The sequence below is a fragment of the Meleagris gallopavo genome, chromosome 3, assembly GCF_000146605.3.
Source record: "Meleagris gallopavo isolate NT-WF06-2002-E0010 breed Aviagen turkey brand Nicholas breeding stock chromosome 3, Turkey_5.1, whole genome shotgun sequence".
Taxonomy (NCBI): domain Eukaryota; kingdom Metazoa; phylum Chordata; class Aves; order Galliformes; family Phasianidae; genus Meleagris; species Meleagris gallopavo.
This window is the reverse complement of record NC_015013.2, coordinates 83,226,010-83,234,992: the sequence shown is the minus strand read 5'-3', so window position 1 is coordinate 83,234,992 and position 8,983 is coordinate 83,226,010. Positions and strand designations below refer to the sequence as shown.

At 40.9% G+C, this 8,983-nt stretch overlaps 1 long non-coding RNA gene across 1 annotated transcript; it reads left to right on the top strand.

Moving 5' to 3' along the window:
* Positions 1–513: 513 nt before the first annotated feature.
* Positions 514–8,685, top strand: LOC109366886. The gene is made up of 4 exons (XR_002113565.1): positions 514–553; positions 4,329–4,404; positions 6,446–6,521; positions 7,184–8,685. It is a non-coding gene; the product is annotated as an uncharacterized LOC109366886 (long non-coding RNA).
* The last annotated feature ends 298 nt before the right edge of the window (positions 8,686–8,983 follow it).

Genomic DNA, 8,983 nt, shown 5'->3' with positions numbered 1-8,983 from the left:
AAACCTCATCAAGCTCCTCCCAGCCAAATTATCCAGTCTGTCCAGGTCACAGGCTTTAGGTGCATTTCAGCCAATTCTCCCAGCTTTGTATCATCAGCAAACTTGCTGAGGGTGGGCAGCAATCCTCTATCCCTTCATCCAGGTCATTGATTAAGATGTTGAACAAGACTGGACCCAACATCAACCGCCAGGGAACATATGCATGCATACCTCCAACCAGACTCTATGCTGCTGATGACAGCCCTCTGAGCTCTGCTGGTCAGCCAGTTCTCAGTCCACCTCACCCTCCATTCATCTATCCCACATTTTCTATGTTTCATAACAAGAATGTGGGAGATGGTGTCAAATGCCTTGCTGAAGTCAAAGTACACAACAGCCACTGCTCTCTCCCATCTACCCAGCCACTTATGACATCATAGAAGGCTATCAGGTTGTCAAGCATGATTTCCTCGTGGTGAATCCGTGTTGACTACTCCTGATAACCTTCTTCTCTTCTAGTTGTTTGGAGATGACATCCAGAACAAGTTGTTCCATCACCTTTCCAGGGACAGAGGTAAGTTTGACTGGCCTGTAGTTTCCCGGACACTCCTTCTTGCCCTTTTTGAAGACTGGAGTGACATTGGCTATCCTCCAGTCTTCAGGCACCTCTCCCATTTGCCATGATTTTTCAAAGATGACAGAGAGTGGTTCAGCAATCACCTCTGCCAGTTCTCTCAGCATCCCCTTGGGGCCCATGGATTTGTGTGCAATGATTTTGGCTAGACACTCTCTGATCACATCCATCTTAACCAACAGAAAGTCTTCCTTCACCCAGACTCTGTCACTTACCTCCAGGGCCTGGGATTCCTGAGGCCTGGTCTTAGCATTAAAGAGTGAAGCAAAATAGGCATTCTGAATCTCTGCCTTCTCAGTGTCTCGTTACCAAGGCACCCACCTCATTTAGTAGGGGACCCACATTTTCCCTAGTCTTCCTTTTACTGCTGACATGCTTAAAGAAACCTTCCTTGTTATCCTTTACCTCCTTTGCAAAGTTTAATTCCAAGAGGGCCTTAGCCTTCCTAATTGCATCCCTCCAGGGCTTGACAACATTCCTATATTATTCCCAAGTGGGCAGGCTCTTTTTCCACATTTCATGGACCTTTTTCTTTCCTTTCAGTTTATCCATGAGTTTCCTGCTCATCCATGCAGGCCTCTTGGCATCTGTCCCCAGTTTCTTGTAAATGTCAGATTTGCTGGTACAAGCAGAGCAGTAGATGAATGTTACAACACACTATTTGAAAACACTACTTTAAAGCAAAATGCAGCCTTTCCATTCAGAGGTGAAAAGAAGTTGGTTACTTCTTGATAACTGATCTAAATTAAATGAAGCCGATTGTAATTCTTCAGTGAATGACTGGGAAGAGAAGACTCCTTCCTTCACAAGTAAATATCTGAACTGAGATTATAAAAAGAACTCCAAAGAATATAGCAACAATTATACAGAAGTCAAGAAAGCTAATGCATCAGAAGGACAGAGAAAAGCCTTGGAAAAGTGGACTGCTTCTGTTTCATTGTCTGCAATAGTTTCCTTTCACTGGCATCTGTTTTCCATCTACTTTCTCTTGCTACAGGCTGGGCCTGTATGTAAAGATATTCAGACTCGGCTACCCAGGCTGCCTCTAGCTCTGCTGTCTGGCATACTTCAGAAGTGAAAGAAAGCAATGTATTGCTGGACAACAGCTTCTGAAGCGCTTCTACTAAAAGTGGGCGTTAGAGAGACAAGTTGTATCCTTAGCTATTTGCCAAAGGCCCGAAAGCCACATTAGGAGGCACTAAGAGGCTCTGGGCACTTTGACAGGAGAGCCAGTAGTTGTGGGAAAGAACAAGTAGGGGTCACAGTGCCTGATCCCAGGGAAGTGGGGCAACACTTTCTGTGCACATTGAATACTCCTGCTGCCCAAGAATCCTGTTCTTCTCTGCATGATTCCTCCTCTACTGCTGACTGAGCTTTTGTGTGGTTCTGGTTGTCAGCCTTGCCAGTCCTTGCTAAGCTGATTTACTCATGCTCTGAACACAGGCCATGTTTTGACATTTGAGGAATCCTGATTTATAATTACTGAATGGACTGTGGCAACGCAAAATTTCCTGAGAGATGTGGTCTGGGAAAACAGTGCTGGAATATTATTAAGAGTAACAGAGCCAGAACAAGGTCATTAGATTCAAATAAGCGTGGCACTGGGATACCAGCAGACATTATTGCTATTTAGAGCCGAAGTCAAAGAGAAAGTCCTGAAGAAGTCTGGATTTCACATTCAAAACCACACAGGTCACTGTGATGACAGGCAGACCACACAAGGAGCGGACCAAACCCTGTGAAAGATGTCATTAGCTAAGGGCTAAATTCTTTATGCCAATTTGTGCTACTGTGTTATCAAGAAAAAGTCAACTTCAAGAATAATGGTATTTCTTGTTTTCCATACATTCTATTCCCAGATGTGGATGATGGACTAGATAGTTGAAGATAAACCAATACCTTTTGCAGAACTGACTGCACCCACAAACTACAGCTTCCCTGGCTTGCGCTTTCAGTGTGTTTTTCCTCACAGATCAGACTGAACATTTTTTCCCAAGTTTGTCTTGCCCAGTGACATTTCTTGGCTGATGTTTCATCTTCCTTGGCAGCCACAGAACTGTACTTAATGCTTGAACATAATGGGATGGCAGATTCAAATTGATGCAGATCCAACCCACCCCACATATGTGCCTTACGCTGCGGTGGGATAACTAAATGACAACCAAAGCAGTTTTTGGACCACTGTATTTTCAGGCTGCTGTGATATGGCAAATTGTGTAATTGTGTTTAGGGTTAGTTCACTTTTGGATTTTAGATTTAAGACACTGTGGCTAGCTCTGTCATAAACATTTGGCAGACAGGCAGTAGCTCAGCAATCTCAGCGAACCAGATTTAATGTGTCGCTGCACATGGCAGAGATCTAAAGGTGAATCTGCAGCTGCAAGAAAATTCTGTTTTAATCTGATTCATTCTCATCTACGAAAAATTTGTATCAGTTCTTTTTTTTCTGAAGTCAATAGATGTTTAATTCTATCAGTTTCCCATTGTTTGAAATTTTCCACCTATAAATACATCATATGTGTATACACAAGTATACATTTGCCTTAAAAAAACCAACCAGACATATCATTCAGAATCTGACAAGTGTCAAGTGTTCATAGATGTCTATTCTAGAAAGTTGTTTTCCTAAAACTTCCTTTTGCAGTTCCAATTAGCTTGGCAGACATTCTCACTATGGAAAGCCCTGCCTTTGCTATCATAATACTAAGCATATTTGAGATTTCTGGTCCACTTTCAAACTTTCTGCTGACCCTCAATTATTTCTTTCACCAGACCTTTAGAATTTCTTTTTTACTCTGCCATGTCCAGATTTCACTGCTTTGAAGATCAATTCAAGCAATTTTTCTTTCAGTGTTCTATTATCGCACATAATCACACACATTGCTCTTCAGTATTTGTGAAACAACAGAATTTGATGTTTTAGTTTACTTTGTGACTGTTCTAGAGTAAAATGCTATAGGAAAGCCAACTCCTCAAAGCATTTCAGGAGTTTTCTTTTTGAGATGCTATTGAATAGTACTGGTCTTTATGCTCAAATGGATCATAAAATTTAAAGGCCTTGCAAGGATTACTTTTTTCCACTTGAATAAAAATTACTAATGAAAATTAGATATGTTCATAATGTAATCTTATTTGACAAAAATGTGCATTAATCCTGTTTATGCAGAACAAGCCAACATTGCTAGGAAGTTTCCATGCCCATGAAAGTGGGAATGTGTGTCTTCAAGTGCTCAGACCCCTAATGACCTTCATAGTTCAGCTTCTTCTCAAGATCACACCAGCAATTCTTTCCTCTGCCTTTCTATTGTAAATGCCCATTATTTATAGGCAATATCCCTTCTGTACCATCATGCTGAGTTTGGCCCAGCTTTGATGGAGGAGTTGGACCAACCTACCCCCAGAGGTCCTTCCAAACTAAATTATCTCATGATTCTGTGATCCTTACCTGCTGAAAAATTGTTTGATTGCATTTTCAGCAGTCACCTCACCAGTATGTATCCTATTTCATCTTAACCTTGCATTTGCTTATTGACACAAATTGTAGTTAACAAGGTGAACTTAAGAAAAATCATGCCAGTGTTTTCTTTTCTAATCAGCAAATAGATCACTGTGACTTTCCCACGTAATTGGGTCCCTTATGAATATTAATATGCATACAATAATTAATTTATGTCAAGCAGTCTTCTCAGACTGAAACTCCTGTTTTTATTTCTAGGCCACTTTTAAAGCACCACGAGAAATTTCCAGCTGAGCAGCATTTTCAACAGCACAGTTTCTACCATACTTAACAGGTTTGGGGCTACGTTGTGAACAAAAAAATGTGTAAGAAAAGGATATGATACAGCTATAATCAAAAGAGACCACAGATAACTTCACAGCTAAATACTTTTCTCGAGCTGTTACAGGGAAAGCCAATGAATTTTTATATATGCCTAATTTACCACAAAAATAATTTAACTTGCATTTAAGTATCCTCTGTAAAAGTTCTTGCTGGGTATTTTTAAGGATCTAAAACAGAGCATATCTCTTCTACAGCTTAACGATAAGGCTTTCATGAACAAAAAGGAGGTAGGGGGCAAGAGAAAAGGTAGACCTTTTTTGCAATCCTCCATAAAAGATTATTTTTCTAGTTAGAAAATTCTCTGTGAATGTGAGTTTACTGTAACTCCTGTTTGCTAAGCATTTGCATGTGAGGTTCTGACTCTGCCAGTACTGAGTCTTATTCTCCTCATGGGAAGAACTCCTCTGAAATTGGTTCATGAAGGAGGCTGGGATCAGCGCTAAGTTTTGCAGAGCTCACTATTCCTGCACCTGAAATATCTGCTTGCTGGTGCAATTAGGAATCTGTTTCTACTTTTAAAAAGTGAAGATTATTGGTCCTTTCAAGAGATAGCCAACAACTGACCATTTACCTCAGGGTGATTACCTGTGTGCCTTGATAAGGCACGCAGTATGTGGGACACCAGAACACAGCTGCCTTTATTCTGGAGAAGGTTTAAATCCAGAGCTCATAATTCTTTCTGGCCTTTTACCCATCTGATGCAGGACATACTGGTCATCTATGGAAGCTCTTCTGCTTTGTATGGCATACTTGAATATTCAGCAGGACAAGGAAAGCGAATGAGTATGATACTACAGTATGATCACTGGAACAGTCAAGAGTGTTGGATAATGTGCCCAGCAGCAGTTAAGCATTTTACTGAAAGCAGATATTAGAATATCTCTCATGAATTCCTGGTGATGATAGCATTTACATAGATGCTTCCAGCGTCCTGGGATGAAAATTAGAAAAGCATTTAGGTCTAGATAAACACCTCACATTCAAGCAATTATGGGGAAAAAGGCAGACTCTTTCAGTCATGGTTTTGTGGAACTTCATGTTGGTATCTATATTGCATTGAATACTGCAGATGAAGCGGGAGAGGCAAAAATCTGTCCCCTAGATGTCAGTGGTATTTCCACCTGAAAGAAATTCAAAGTACTTGGGCTGTACTGTACTGTACTGTAATGACTTAGGTGTTGATATCAAGTCACAACAAACATCTTTAGGTTTTGGTAGCATCTGAATAACTGCCAGTGTGTATATGTACATATTTATACCAGAGCATCTTTATTTTAGTCAAATGTACCTAAAGTGGCATGTCATATAATCACCTGAAACGCAGTTGTGCAATTTCAGCATTCTCTAGTTTCTTAAAACTTTCAAGAATCAAGTCCTAGTAAACTAAGAGTAACAACTTTTCCGATCCTTCTCAAAATTGAAACTAGGAACCTCAGTGAAAATCACTGAGATTCATAAGTTAAGAAATACATGAGGGAATATTTGCAAACTCTGAAGCGCTGAAATTTTCTAGATTTAAAAAAAAAATCTGAGGAGTTTTAATGAGACTAGTTGTCAGGTAACTCTTGGGCTTTTTTTTTTTTCTTCTTAAACTGAGACATTCAACAAGTGAGAAGCTTTAGCATGACCTGCAGTATCTTGCACAACTAGTGTCAAAACTGGTACACAGAAGTATGATATTTTCAGACAAATTATTCATCTGCCTCTAATAGCATATATCAGTGTTGCAGCTTTGTAGTCACGCTGTCCTGTTACTAAAATAATTATTTTCTTCCTTGGGATTCTGTGAAAGAACCCCAGAGACACACATTGAAAGGTGTTAGATGCGTTATGAACAGTTGAAGATAGCCCTTGGCTAGAAGGCAATTTTTGATATGGCATATGAGCATACAAAGAGTAGAAACACGAGTGAATAATAATAAAATTATCCCCTTAGTCAGTTGGGATAGCACTAATAGTTTGCTCATACCGGTATTATTTCTTATAAGCAGAAGTGAATTCCTGGGAAGGTTTGAGTGTAGCAGAGACAAGCAGAGATGCCTGGCAAACAGCTTTGGGAATAATATTGTAAGTACACCTTCTGCCAAATGGTATCAGCGGTAAGAGAAAGCTAAATTTAAATATCAAAGACATTAAAATTGACAAACACGCTGGCTGCCAGCCAGACAGCCAGGGAAAGCTGAGTTACTGGGTTTGGTTTTAAATGAGATTGTTTTTGTATCCCAGTGAGCTTGGCAGCAAGCTGTCTGTCAGGATGTAGCACTATGGAGGCAGCAAGATGCAAAGCCAACATGCAGAAGAAAAATTAGCAGTAGATAAGTGTTTTAAAGGCAGTTGATATGGAGGTAATAGTTTGATCTGTGTCAGCAGGAGAGGTCACCCGAGAATGGAAAACAGAATGTGGGAGGGAAGGCACAGCAGGAAGCTTATATGGAATTCTCCACTTGGAGGTTGGAGAGAAAGCTTTGGAAAGATTCTAAACAGAGAAAGAGAGAATAGAAAATGTCATAAACTCCAACTCTAAGGATTGATAGTAGTGTCAAGGGCAACAAGTATCTCAGAGAGGATAAGGATGGTGAGCCTACCTCAGTTTAGTAGACGTGACTAGGAGGATAGCTGTGGAGGAGACTTGAACTGGTCTGAGAGTCTAGATCATAGCTTTCTTCTGTATTTCCTGATTGCCATCACAGTCAGTTAATTAATCCAGCTCTTTTCTGTAATGGTTACAGACAGCAAGGGCTCGAGGACATGGCATTTCCACTTTATTTATTCAGACAGCACCAGAGGCCAGAGATGTGAAGAGACACATAGTGGGAAGGCAAGATGCTTTTTCTAGGAAAAATTAAATCAACACAGTAACTGAACAAATGCACTGAATGAAGCGTGTGGAACAGGGAAGAAATGGCACAGTCAGCAGCAAAGGAAGGGAAAAACAAAAGATGTTGATCATCATATTAAATTGAGATTAGCAGGCCCAATTAACATTTGTTATCTTTGCCAAGTTTGCTTATGAAACCTGTAACATTACTACAGAAAGCTACATATTAATTTAAAAGAAATCAAGAAGCACAGATAGTATCTTCAATAGCTAAAATCAAAGCAGCTTCTCACCAGCTCATCCTGATAAGGCATCTCAGAGGCAGGATGGCAGATTACTCCCAACAGCAAGGTGAAAAAATCTCTTCAGAACCACTCCCTTAAGCATGCCTTCCTATTTGGTTTGCATATTGTTTTCTACACACCTCTTCATTGATTAGCATCTTTATTAATACATTAGGATTTAACTAATACTGGCTATGTAAATTCACTAAGTCAAAGTACAAGCTGCAACTCACGTGCAATACACTGAATTTGCATCAGATTTTACAAGTAACTTTTCTCTATCTGCACTCCTACAAAGCTAAATTCAGCAGTAGGGAAGGAGAGAGGGTGAAAAGATTTTCAAGGACTTCTCAGATATTTCTTAATGGGATGCAGCACATCGTATTCCTTCACTGAGGCCAGAGTCTCAAGAAACACCAGCAAGTAGCAAACTGTGTGGGCAAGAACTGCCAGATATGCCCTATGTCAATAAGGCTGCTGAGCTCTTGAACTCTCCCACCTGACTTATTTCTCAGTAGACTAATTTTGCCCTGCTGCAAAATGGGTCTACTAGCAGCCTACTTTGCAAAACTGCAGTGTTCTCATTAGCTAATATGTGCTAAGTGTCTGGAAGTAACTCTTGGCTCATAAAAGAGGGATCTCAAAATATCTGTTCAAAATGAGAGCACATTCTCAAATGAAATAGCTGACGTTTGTTTATGGAGGCAACGAGGCCAGATCGGCTCCCATGCTGTGTTGGCCTAGCCGGGAGGAGGCTACCAGTAGGTGGCTGCAGATGCCAGCAGTGGGGCTGGCTCCAGGCTGGAGGGAACACTTGTGCCTCTGTCAGCAGCCCTGTGGCAGAGTCCATCCATAGTTACCCATGCCCTAGATAGGCTCAGCCTGAGTAAATCAATACTGAGTAAATAGTTGCTTTGCATGGAGCAAAAGACAGCGAGTGATGAGTCATATGGAATAATAGAATCATTATGGTTGGAAAGATCTCTAAGATCATGCAGTCCAACCATCAACCCAGATCACTCTAGACCATATCACTTGGTACAACATCCACCCTTTTCTTAAAAACCTCCTAGGGTGATTCCACCACCTTCCTAGGCAGCCTGTGCCAATCCCTCACCACTCTTTCTGAGAAAAAAAAAATTCTGAACATATGACCTGAACCTCCCCTGGCACAACCTGAGGCCATTCGCTCTCATCCTATCACTGTTACCTGGAAGAAGCATCTTGCTACAACCTCCTTTCTGGGAGTTGTAGAGAGCAATAACATCTCCCCTGAGCCTCCTCTTCTATGACTGAACAATCCCAGTTCCCTCAGCCTCTCCCCATAAGATTTGTGCTCCAGACCCTTCACAGCTTCGTTGCCATTCTCTGGACACACTCCAGGGCCTCAATATCTTTCTTGTAGCGAGGGGCCCGAAACTGAACAC